This window comes from Saccopteryx leptura, chromosome 2, assembly GCF_036850995.1.
Source record: "Saccopteryx leptura isolate mSacLep1 chromosome 2, mSacLep1_pri_phased_curated, whole genome shotgun sequence".
Lineage (NCBI taxonomy): Eukaryota > Metazoa > Chordata > Mammalia > Chiroptera > Emballonuridae > Saccopteryx > Saccopteryx leptura.
The window spans coordinates 357,002,004-357,014,470 of NC_089504.1; the positions used below are offsets into that span (position 1 = coordinate 357,002,004).

Sequence of the window (12,467 nt, forward strand, 5' to 3'; positions counted from 1 at the left end):
TACAGGGTAGGACAGCAGGGCAGAGCAGTGGCAGGGACCAGGGTCTCAGGCAGAGCGCGGGTGCCATTTGTCTTAGAGGAGGGGAGGGGAAAGGGCTCTGGAGGGAGGTTCTGGCAGTCACCGGATGTGGGCACGGGGCCTGCCCACCTGCACACCACCCCCGCTTTCCCCATGGGGAAGGCAGAAAGCTGCCCATCCCAGGGTCCCCGGATGGGGAGGGGAACTGGGTGTGGGCAGAGGGCTGGGGGGGCTCTGGGGAGGGGGCTGGGTCTAGGCCACCCATTTTTCCCTAGGTCGTCCAAGCCTCGAGAGGAAAAGACTGGGCAGGAGGAGGGGGATAGAGTGGACAGGAATCACCCAGATTCCTTCCCAGAAGGCCATGGGCTTCTCCTCTGGGTTCCCATGCGGACCTGAGGGACTCTCAGATTCAGGGCCCAGAAGAGGATTGGCATGGGGTGGGGGGCAGCATGGAGGGGGATGGCCTTGTAGCCTTTTCTTCAGGAGGGCAGCCCTCAACTTGGAGAGTTGTCATCCACCCCAAGCCCCTAAATGAGACAGAGAAGGGGGGCACCGCTAGGGTCTGAAGACGGGGCGAGGAGGGCGGCTGGCCAGAAACGGGACGGTGCCCTTTAACAGACCCCCGCTGCTCAGACCCTGGGCGGAGGGGAAGCGGCTGTCCCAGGCGATAAGAGGATAAGAATATCGAAGCCGTGCAGTAACCTGGGCTCCTGGACCCCCACCCTCCAGGGCCCCTCCTCCTAGAGCATCCTGCCCCCCACCCTCTGCCCACAGGGCCTCCATGGCCATCACCTCAGAGGTGCTCTGTCCCAACAAAGGGGGGCCACAGGCTGGGAGCCCGGGGGCCTGGCCTCAGGGCCCAGCTTGCAGTCAATCCCTCAGCATGTGACATGCGACAAGTCAGGCCTGAGGTTCCCGAGGTCGAAAACCACCACGGCTTTTTTAAAAGTATTTAATTTCTTGAGATGAAAGACTAAGTCCCAGCCTCTTCATCCACAGAGATCCTGGGACAAGAGTTTCTGGAGGGGCTGGGACTGGGGTTGAAAAGGGATGGATGGAAGTGAGGGGGCCCTCAGGGTCCCTGTGCCATGGAATTCCCCCTCGTCCAGCAACGAATGCAATGAATCCCAGCCCTGCTGCCTCAAACCAGGAGAGACAGGACAGAGCCAGAGACGAATCAAGGGCAGGAAGGGGCATGGCCAGAGATAAGGACACGGGGACAGTTGCCTGGAACAGGAGCACACCCCAAAGGTGTGGCCTGTGTGACCAGCCGACAGGAGGAGCAGGGGGTGCCGGCCTGTGCACGAGCATGTGCACGCGCACGCACACACACACACACACACACACACACACACACACACAATGGGCACAGAGAGCCCGAAGACCCCAAAAGATTCATAGTCTCTTTTCAGGGAGGCAGAGTGAGCCCAGAGCCACACAGGCACGCTAGCTCAGGCCTGCAGACACACCTTGCAGAAGGCCTGCTGCACACTCCTGGGCACACCTGCCTCCTCCCAGAAACGCCCAGGAAAGATCACTTGGGAATCCGAGGCCGGCGTCTGGGAGGTGTCTGGACAGAACTGGGGATGGCTTCAGAACACGGAGACGGGCGACTCCCACACCGCCTCAGAGCTGCCTGTTGCCTTAGTTCCCCAGGACGAGATAAACCGAACACGCCCTTGACAAGGGCCAGCGGCTGAGGAGGTGGTGAGGAAGGGATGCCTCTCTCGGTGGAGGAGAGTTCAAGCTGACTTTTCAAACTCCACCCCTTGGCGGTTGGCCTGGGCACAGCCAGGGACTCACTGGGCAGCCTGAACTCACTTGGACTCTGCTAGAAAATGTCCTGCAGGGTCTCTCCCAGGTCTGACATCCCAAGTCCAGGAATCAGATGCCTGCTCAGAGGTAGCAAAAGGGGAAGGGGCAGCAGGGACCAAGAAAAGGAGGAGTAGGGGTGGGAAGTGACATCAGAAACGAGCTGGAAACGGTCCTTCACTCAGGTCCTTCAGGGCTTTGTTGGCTGGGGTCGGGACTTGGGGTACTGGAGGGCTCCAGGCTCACAGCCCCTCGCTCCCACCCCCACCCTGCTGACCTAGGAGGCAGCCATCTTTGTGTGCCAAGCTGAGGCTGCAGGCAGGTGAGGTGAGCCTGAGGAGAGAAGGACACAGAACCCGTCTTCAGGGACTCCCAGTCCGATGGGCAAGACACAGACATACATACGCCGGTGTGAGAGCTTCGTGAGTTAGTGTAAACGAGCAATTGTATCAGAGGCAGGTGCAGCGCTTCGGGTCCAGTGGGGACAGTGGGCTTCCATTTGAGCAAGTGCTGAATTGGACAGTGAAATACATACCTCCACACGTACCTACATCTTACAAAATGACAGCAACAGGGTGGGATTAGGGTCCCAGGGGGCTGGGCTGATGGAAAAGGCTCCCCAGAGGAAGTGAGTATGGACAGAAGAGGGTTCGAAGGGGAGGCCTTAGGGTAGAAGCCGACCGGGCACGGAGGAGGAGCAGCTAAAAAACGGTCTTCTGAAGGCCTGCCACCTGCAAGGGAGAGCCGGCCCGGGGGGTGGGGGGTGACGGAGGGCACTGTCTGTCGTGAAGGCGGAGAGAGAAGCGGGCCTTCGCCCCCAGCTGCACGGGGCCCTCACTCAACAGGCGGCAGAGATGGCAGCTCAGATAACCTGCCTTGTGAGGAGACAACAAGGCAGAAGCCACAGGACCTAACCACTCACAAACAGGAAGTCAGAAGGCAGAGCGGCCCGCCCCCGGGGAGCTCTGCTTGGGGACAGGCCTGGCCACAAAGGAGGGAAACTGAGCCCCAGGCATTGCAAAACGGGACTGAAGACCATTGGAGTCAACAGTCCCAAATGTTGGGAGCGTTCACCCCTTTCCCTGAAGGGGCTGCCAAGGGAAGCAGGTGCTGAGAGAGGACAATGTCTCAAAAACCTAAGCCAGCCCACCTGCCCTGCAGAGGCCATCTCAGCACCTAAGACTCAGGAGTCCCCTGACTCATCTCACAGCCTTGGGGAGCAGCGGGAATGCTGAGAGACCCCCAGGAAAGGAGTGTGGGGGTTCCGGTCCCTCCTCTCTGCCCGGATGTCCTGCGGATCCTCTATTCATTTGAGAAGCAGCGCAGCGCGCCCTGGGGCCAGCACTGCCCCGGACCTCCCGGTCACAGCATCTAAGGCTTTTTAAGTAGCGAGGTCAGACAGCAAACTGGCGCGAGTCAGGACACTGACTCTGAGCTGCAAGCCCAGAGAGAGGCAGTAGGCTGCCTGAGGTCACAAAGCACAGTAGGGCCAAGTTTAGGGTTTTGTCCATGGCATCTGGGAAGAGGCAGGCTGGCCTGGGTAGGAAAGGGGGTGTGGAAGGAGGCCACCCTGACCACCGCTATGGGAGTGGCCAGGGAACCGGAAGTATTCCCCCCTGGGAGCTCCCTAGGGACACCAGCAGGGGAATGAGAGAAAGCTCCCTCCCAGCGCCCTCCACACACAGTGCCCAGGCTAACTCGCAGAGCTGTGTCTGCTCCAGCTTTAACTGCTACAAATAAAGTGTGTGTGTGTGTGTGTGTGTGCGTGTGTGCGCGGGCCCAGGGAGCTGGAGCCAGGCATGGCAGCCCTGCCTGGAACCCGGTATGATCTTTATCAGCCTAACTCCTTACCCCCAACATCAGGATCACTGAATAGAGGGCAGAACTAGGGGACAGGAGCCTAGGGGTCCAGTCCCTACCCTGTGGCTATTTACAGTAACTCTGGGCCAGTCGCTGAATTTGCCCCTGAACCCCCTGCCTTTGTGTCTTCACCTATAAAATTGAGAAGGAAGTTAACCAAATGGCCTGTTGATACTCTAGGAAGTCCCCAAGAGCAAGTGGGCCCTGGGACTTCAGAGGAGGAAGCAGCAGGCCCTGGGCTTTCTCTGCTGGCCGATGGGCAGACCTCCCTGAGCTCCGAGGAGGCCGGCAGCTGGGAATGGGTCTGGGCTGAAAGTCTTCCCTGTGGGGGCTAGGAATGAGGGGCACAGGGCTGGAGACCCCTTTCTGTCACCCCTCCTGCCAGCATCCTGCCCCCCAGTAGCAGGGGGGGGGGGCAAAGGGGGTCTATCATTTCTCGGGCGCCACTAACAGAAGGGTGCCAAATGGTCTCCAAGGAAAACAAGAAAAGCATAGTTGAAGGGGAGGGGGGCGCCAATAAAGTGTCGTGCCTCAGGCGCCAGTTATACTCCCTATGCCACTGCTGCGCCCCCATTCCTCCCATCCCAGGGACACCTGGAGAAGCAGGGAGTGGGGGCCAGGAAGAACAGCTCTGTGAGCACTGCCCCTAGAACAACCCTGGGCTGTTTCTTCCCTCTCCCGCACGATCTGCACCCTGAACTGCGGGGTGGGGGGGGGCAGCGGAGGACCCAGAGAACTCTACAAAGTGCATTCAATCAGAAGCTCGTTTGATCATCAGGAGGACCCAGTGATGTGCGATGGTATCCCCATCTCAGAGATGAGGAACCCAAATTTGGCCAAGTTAAATTTCACCTTCCTGAAATCCGCCCAACAGTCTGCATAGTTTCTATCAGCCTGCGTAGTTTCTGTCCCTCTAAGGGACTCCATTCAAAGTATCTTCAAAAGGACCAGGCCCGGCAGACCTCAGAGGGGGTGCAGCCTGTGTCTATCTGTCTGTATCTGTCTCCTCACACACCAGACACAAGAAGGGAGTTAGGAAAAGCAATGGTTGGAACTCAGGGCAGACTTCTCAGTCCCCAGGCTTGTGGGGGTGTCTACATGGGTCACCAAGTGGTCTGCACAACCTGTCCCACAGCAAACGGCCACCCAGCCCCTTCCTTCTGAGCCGGTTAAGCAGCCAGATGGGGGAGGGCTGGCCGTGGCAGCCAGATCTCCATTCGCTCACAGCACTCAGAGCCGTTAAAAAGTGACTCAACCAGAAAGTGCGTTTGAAGCGAAGCCCGCCAGGGCCCCAGCACCAAACCTCAAAAAGACGAAGTGAGAACACAAGCCTGCGGGGGCGGGGCTGGGCCGGAGGCCCGGTCTGGAGCCGCCCGGCCAAATAAGGGCAAATGCTCCCAGGCTGGCCAATGGGGCTGCGGCAGCATGTCATGGGGCTGCGGTGGAAGGGGGAGGGGGAAGGAGGTGAAACAACTGGAGTAAAATGGGGGCCAGGGCTGGGGGCAGCAGGCCCAGGCCCTCCAGGAAAGGCCAAGGGTGGATAAGCACAGAGAGGTATGGGGCCCTCAGCCCCCAAAGACCTTGGTGCTGAGGTTTGTAGAGCCACACCCTCAAGAGCCACACCTGTAGGCTGGGGTGCAAGGGGAAAAAAGGAAGACAAGGAGGACCCCCTCACCCCTAACCCCAGCTATGGGCCCTAGCTGTCCATGTGCCACAGCAGACAGGAAGCCACAAGGACGGCCGGGCTGGAACACCATTGTAGTCACGCGTGACGTAACTGAAACTCAGTTTTCTCATCTGTGAAAGGGGAACAGTGCCTCACAGGGTGGTACTGAGGATCAAATGCAATAATGGAGATGGCTGGTTTTGAACCTGGTAATGCCACACTGATGTAATAGATTATTATTGTAGAGACACTGGCCCAAGCAAGGGCTGAGCCTCATTCGTATTCTTGCCTCCCAGTTGTTGTGAGAGATCCCTCTGCAAGAATACCATGTGGTTCTCGATTCTGGCCCCCCGGCATCTGTAATGGGAAAGGTGCTGGGAGTGGGGGTGCTCCCAATCTGAGCTTAGCCCCACCTGTTACAGGAGCAGAATAGACTTGCTCTGGCCAGGCTGTGCCCACCTGAAGCTCCGGCCTCTCATCTTCCCGCTGGGCTCTATCGAGCTCCAGACCCCGCCCCATCGCCCTGCTCCCCCCTGGGTGCGTGGCTGAGGAAGTGAGTCTACCCAGCTGCCCAGAGAAAGTGCCAACGCCACAGCTGCCTGCACAGGGTGACAGGGTGGGGGCGGTGCTGGCTTCTCCCAGAACCTGTGAGTACTCCCTTGCCTCGGGCCTCCCCAAGCCTTCCCCGGCTCCTCTGGGACCCCACGCCCAGAGGCAGGCTGTGCAGTGGCTGCCACCTCTTCCTCTCTGTGGAGTCTTCTCTCCCTCAGCGTGGATTTGCATTTCCCCCTCTGCCCTCTCTATTCAAGGCTGCTCAAGCCCCCAGGGACCAGATGACAGTTAAACACCCTCTTCCTGCTAGTGGTCTCAGAGCCCTCACTTCCTTCCAGGTATTTCTGGGACGGGAGTCGGGGTCGGTGTCAAAAGGGCGGCAGTGGCTGGGTTTGGGGAAGAAAGAATGAGGAATCCATTCGGGAGAGAAGCGGGGCCCCCACCCTAATACCTGAAGCTGCTCCTTCCCTTCCCTCCAGTTCCCTCTGTAGCACAGGAGCTCGGGTGGGGGGCGGAGAGGAGAGCTCCCAGGCAGGAAGCAGCACCCCGGATCCCGGAATGGGCCTGCTAGCTCCCTGACTTCTTTCAGCCCCACACCCCCCTGTGCTGTGAGAGGTCCTCCCCCAAAAAAGCTTGGGCTTCAAATCCTCCATCCATGACTCCATAATGCCTGCCCTCCACTCTGGGGTGTGTGTGTGTGGGGGGGGGCATGCCGAGAATAGGAGGGCCGAGGACCAAGGGTTAGAAGGGGGATCTTTCTATCATAGTTCTCAGAGGACCCAGCGTCTTGGTGCCAACAGCACGGGGCAGAGTTTTCTCTGCACTCAGTTCCTGCTTTCTGGGATCTCAAAGCAAAGAGAAATACCAGCATCAGTAGACAAAAGGTGCTGAGGCAGGCAGTGTCGGACAAAGTAGCAGTGTCCCCTCCTTGAGGTCAGGCTGACCATGGTCTTTGGGACTCGGTCATCTCACCCACAAAGTGAAGGGCTGATGAAGGCGTGGCTCTCCCAGGCCACGCACACGCTGTGTGATCGGCCTTCACCTTGTGGACAGCCCCAGCCGGCTGGACCTCCCCCCACCCCTGTCCAGAGTGCAGGCCTTGAGCCCCGAGGCCCAGGTGGGCAGCCACGTGCTTCCCCCCACCCCTGTCCAGAGTGCAGGCCTTGAGCCCCGAGGCCCAGGTGGGCAGCCACGTGCTCCCCCCCACCCCTGTCCAGAGTGCAGGCCTTGAGCCCCGAGGCCAGGTGGCAGCCACGTGCTCCCCCCCACCCCTGTCCAGAGTGCAGGCCTTGAGCCCCGAGGCCCAGGTGGGCAGCCACGTGCTCCCCCCCACCCCTGTCCAGAGTGCAGGCCTTGAGCCCCGAGGCCCAGGTGGGCAGCAACGTGCTCCCCCCCCCCCCATAGCAATGTTCACCAAGCATGGCTGTCTGTTCTTTCAGCTCAAACAAGACTGGAAGGGGGATAGCCACACATGAACAGCAGAAGTGACAGCTGACAGGCTGACATGAATCCAAGAGGTAGAAAAATAATCCGTCCCAGAACCGTTTCATCACATGATACAGAAATGGAGGTTTGTAACAATGACTTTGAGCCAAGTGGAGGTTAAATCACATCCAGAATCTCGTCTCCACATAGCAAGGGGCAAAAAAAATTAAAAAACAACTCAAGTCATAAAACATGAGAGAACAGGAAGAGATGAAAATAAAAAGCCATGGACTTGAAGGAAAATGTTTCCGTTTTGATGTGTTTATGTATGATAGGAATATTGGGACATCTACAGACCAGCAGTGCTGGATGAAGGACAGTCTTGTCACACTGACCTAGAACTTAGCTGGAGGTGGACGATTTCGGATCATGACAATCCCTTAGCCAGGCGTCCCCAAACTACGTCCCGCGGGCCACATGCGGCCCCCTGAGGCCATTTATCCGGCCCCCCACCGCACTTCCGGAAGGGCCACCTCTTTCATTGGTGGTCAGTAAGAGGAGCACTGTATGTGGCGGCCCTCCAACGGTCTGAGGGACAGTGAACTGGCCCTCTGTGTAAAAAGTTTGGGGACCCCTGCTAGACACAATCATTTACAGCCCTCAAACTGCTTTTACCTAATGTCTTTGATCCTCACAATGACCCTAAGACAGGGCTGGCCATCCACCTGTAAGGGAACTTTTGAGGTGTAACATACAAGTTGAAAAGTCTGTACAACACAAATCATGAGTGTGTAACTCAATACATTTTCAGAAAGTGAACCAACCCTATGTAAGCAGCAGCCAGATCAAGCCTCTGACTGGCGGTGGAGGGACCCCATTACCTTCTGCATCCCCACCTTCCCCAGATAACCACTATCCTGCTCCCCAATGCTGAAGTTTTGCCAACTGCATTGAAGGAAACTTCATTTTAGAGAAGTGAAATGACTTAGAAAAGTCAGGGCTGATGAGTGGGGAAGACCAAAGGGCAGGGAGGCAGGGACAATGCTCCCAGTAAGATTTGTGTATTTTCATCACGGAAGTCTGTATTCCAGTGGGGTGTGACAGCGCCATAGCTGGGCCGCAGATGGAGGGAGGGGCGAGCAGAAACAAGCAGGAGAGGTTAGAACAGGGGTCGGGAAACTTTTTGGCTGAGAGAGCCGTGAACGCCACATATTTTAAAATGTAATTCCATGAGAGCCATACAACGACCTGTGTACCTTGTCCATTATCCAATAAAAATTTGGTGTTGTCCTGGAGGACAGCTGTGATTGGCTCCAGCCACCGGCAACCATGAACATGAACCATGAAATGAATGGATTGTAATACATGAGAATGTTTTATATTTTTAGCGTTATTTATTTATTTTTATTATTAAAGATTTGTCTGGCCAGGCGGTGGCGCAGCGGATAGAGCGTTGGACTGGGATGCCGAGGACCCAGGTTCGAGACCTCGAGGTTTCCGTCTTGAGTGCAGGCTCATCTGGCTTGAGCAAAATAAAAAATGCTCACCAGCTTGGACCCAAGGTCACTGTCTCAAGCAAGGGGTTACTCGGTCTGCTGGAGGCCCGCGGTCAGGGCACATATGAGAAAGCGGTCAGTGAACAACTAAGATGTCACAACGAAAAAAACTGATGATTGATGCTTCTCATCTCTCTCCGATCCTGTCTGTCCCTATCTATCCCTCTCTCTGAATCTCTCTCTCTGTCCCTGTAAAGAAAAAAAAAAAAAAGATTTGTCTGCGAGCCAGATGCAGCCATCAAAAGAGCCACATCTGGCTAGTGAGCCATAGGTTCCCGACATTTAGGTTAGAAGGTCTGAGGCACAGGCCAGCAGATATCTAGGAGCTGCTGGAGTGGAGCATAAGATTGGGCCAGGAGGGAATCGGAGAACTGGTCAGCTTCCCAACACTCAAGACAGGGATTCTTAAGTAAACCCCAAGGTTCTCTTTGTTGGGCCATTTCCCCACACTGCCTCCCTACCTTTAGCTGATTTTAGAGTCAGAGACTGGAGATGTAGGTGCTGGGGAACAGGGTGGTTGTGCAGGGGGAGGGCTCACTGTGCAAGGACATGTAACTTTCGCCCAACGAGCTAACCCGTCACGCGGGTTCCGTGGAATACTCATGACAGGAGCAACCCCTGCTGCATTTGGGGATAGCTGTGCCGGAAACAGCAGCCCTAGAGCGGGTGTGGGCAGGGTACTTTCTGCACTGAGTCTCTATCTACCACTTGATCATAACTAAGACACCTCAACTCTTTGAGCCTTAGTCCCTTCATCACTACACAAGGATGTTAACTATGACACAGGTTTTGTGAGGATCAGAGAAGATATTGGACAGAAAAGTCCCTTGTCAACTGTAAAATGCTATTTAAAGAAGAGGCATTACTGATGCTAAACCCGAACCAAAGCAAGATGCTGTCAGTCTGTTCTTAAACATCACCTGTCTCTCAAATGCACACAGAGGTCAGGTGTCAGGAGAGGATCTGAGAATTAAAGAGCAGGTTATAGACAGATTGGGAGCTAGAAGGTGGTGGCCATGCCAGAAGGGTGAAGTCTCAGCCCCCAAACCTGAAGAGCCCAGCTTGAGTGTAGACCCTCAGCGGCCCATCCACATTACTCTCGGGGAACCCGCTCCCCTTAAAGACCAGAGTGTTCTGACCCTTGTTCTGTCTGCTACCAATCCCTGTCTTGAGCTGGAGGCTCCATGTAGCAATGCACTGCATTGTAGCCCCTTTAGTTTTTGGGACACACCCTAACCCCACAGCCTAGGGTGGGCAGGAGTGGAGAATGAGGAGTTCTCCGAGGGGAGGGGCAGCCTGGTTACTGTTTCTAATCTGCCTGACTCGAGTCTGTTCTCGTTGAACTATGGAGGAGCCTTGCCTTTCTGAAGGACAGAAGCCAAACTCTGGGCAGATGTGGGACCTCAGCTGCCAGAATAGGGCCGAGCCTGATGGTGGTGCAGTGGATAGTGTCGACCTGGCATGTCCCAGGTTCCAAATCCTGGAGTCGACGGCTTGAGTGCGGGTCCATCTGGCTTGAGAGCAGGCTCACCAGATTAAGTGTGGGGGTCGCTGGTTTGATGCCAAGGTACAGTCACTGGCTTGAGCAAGGGGTCGCTGGCTGGGCTAGAGCCCCCCATCAAGGCACGTATGAGAAGCAATCAATGAACAACTAAACTGATGCAACTATAAGTTGATGCTTCTCATCTCTCTCTTTTCTTGTCCGTCTCACTCTCTTGCTTTATAAAAAAAAAAAAAAAAAAAAAAAACGGGGCCAAAACATTGACAGGTGCCGTGAGCAGGGCAGAGTGCTCCCGGAACGCAGGCCTGCAGTACTAGCACCTGGAACCTCTTCCACACAGCACGGCTCCCTCCCAGGGAGCCTGGAAGAACCGACAGTCCCTGGCTCGGCTTCTCTGGACGCCAGCAAGGCACGGGACTCCGGGACGTTATCACCTGGTCGGGCTGCTCGGTGGCAGCAGGTTCAAGGGATGAGGAAGCACGAAGCGAATTCGGAAGCAGCCCCCAGGCGGAGCCCCCTTGGCACACTGAGTCTGTGAAATCCGGTCACTGGGACCGGCCACCCCTCCCCCACAACCACCAGAGCTGTGTCTCTGGCTTCCTGCGCACTGACAGCTAGGGCCCCAGCTCGGTGTGGGGCTGATGCAGCCCGTGTGTGGTTACTTGCACAAAGCTCCACTGGCCTCCCCTCCCCACCTCGGTTTCCATTCTCACCGAGCAGCCACGTCCGGGGCAGACACGCAGGACAGCAAGGGGGGATTTCCAAGGGACTTTTTGAGAAAGTCAGTGAAAGTTGGGTGTCGGCTGCACGGCCTGGCCACTTTGAAACACACCTCTTCCCTCTGGGATGTAAGTGCTCACTCGGGGCAGTGGGGGACTTCCCATAGCTCCTTCCAGATTGAAATTTAACAGAAAAGAAACCACCAAGCCTGGAGCTCTCTTAGTTTGCTCAGCTGGGAAAATCCTTGATAAATTCAGCTGGAATTGGGGGTTACAGACCAGTCCCTCAGAGCCTGAAGGCATCAGAGAAAACAGCTCTGGTCTGAGGAGCTGTGAGTGGTGACATGAGCAGTCGTGGGAACAGACCTAGGACAGGGATGGGAGGCAGGGGCACCTGAGTCAGCACCTCTCCCTCCTTCCCACACTCCAGGCCACAGGTAACAAGACACAGACTCACTAGCAGCCCCAGGTGGCACCCCGCCCTAGTGCCAGCCTCTGCTGGCCTCAGTGCACCCTGCAGTGCTGGGTCTGGACATTTCCCTGCCCCACCCCCCCTTTAGAGAAGTGGTGGGGGAGAGGGAGAGGGATAGACAGGGACAGGCAGGAAGGGAGATGGGGAGAGGGAGAGGGAGAGACAGGGACAGGCAGGAAGGGAGATGGGGAGAGGGAGAGGGATAGACAGGGACAGGGACAGGCAGGAAGGGAGATGAGAAGCATCAATTCTTCTTGCAGCACCTTAGTTGTTCACCGATTGCATTCTCCTATGTGCCTGATTGCTTTCTCATATGTGCCTTGACTGGGGGGCTCCAGCCAAGCCAGTGACCTTGGGCTCAAGCCAGCAACCATGGGGTCACACCTATGATCCCACACTCAAACTGGTGAGCATGAGCTTGTCTGTGACCTTGGGATTTTGAATCTGGGTCCTCACCATCCCAGCCTGACACTTTACCTACTGCGCCACCACCTGGTCAGACTCCCCTACTGTTTTGATTGACTGCACATAACATTCATATTGAAGAATGGTTATCGGGAAAGCAAATGATTTTTACTTCTATACAACTTAAGTTATAGAATCTCCATATTGTTTCATTTTTATAATCACAACCCCGATGTGAACAGGCAGTCATTATTCTCATTTCCCAGAGGAAGAATGTGAAATGCAGGGAATTCAAAACGGGGATACTGAGACTTTTCGTGGAAACTTAAGAAGGGTTTACCATAAATTTTTAATTCCAAAACAAGTAACTTCCCTTGGCCAATAGCATGACATCATTTAAGGGCCCCTACACTAGGCCAGAGAAGAACGGGAGCAGCCCACCTCCCATGGAGGCACAAGCTAGCCAGACCATCTGAGGGTC

The 12,467-nt window shown here is 56.0% G+C and overlaps 1 long non-coding RNA gene across 1 annotated transcript; it reads left to right on the forward strand.

Annotated features, from left to right (window-relative positions):
* The first annotated feature begins 5,928 nt into the window (after positions 1 to 5,928).
* Positions 5,929 to 7,625, forward strand: LOC136393783 (uncharacterized). Its single transcript, XR_010749127.1, has 3 exons — positions 5,929 to 6,003; positions 6,166 to 6,246; positions 7,348 to 7,625. It is a non-coding gene; the product is annotated as an uncharacterized lncRNA (long non-coding RNA).
* The last annotated feature ends 4,842 nt before the right edge of the window (positions 7,626 to 12,467 follow it).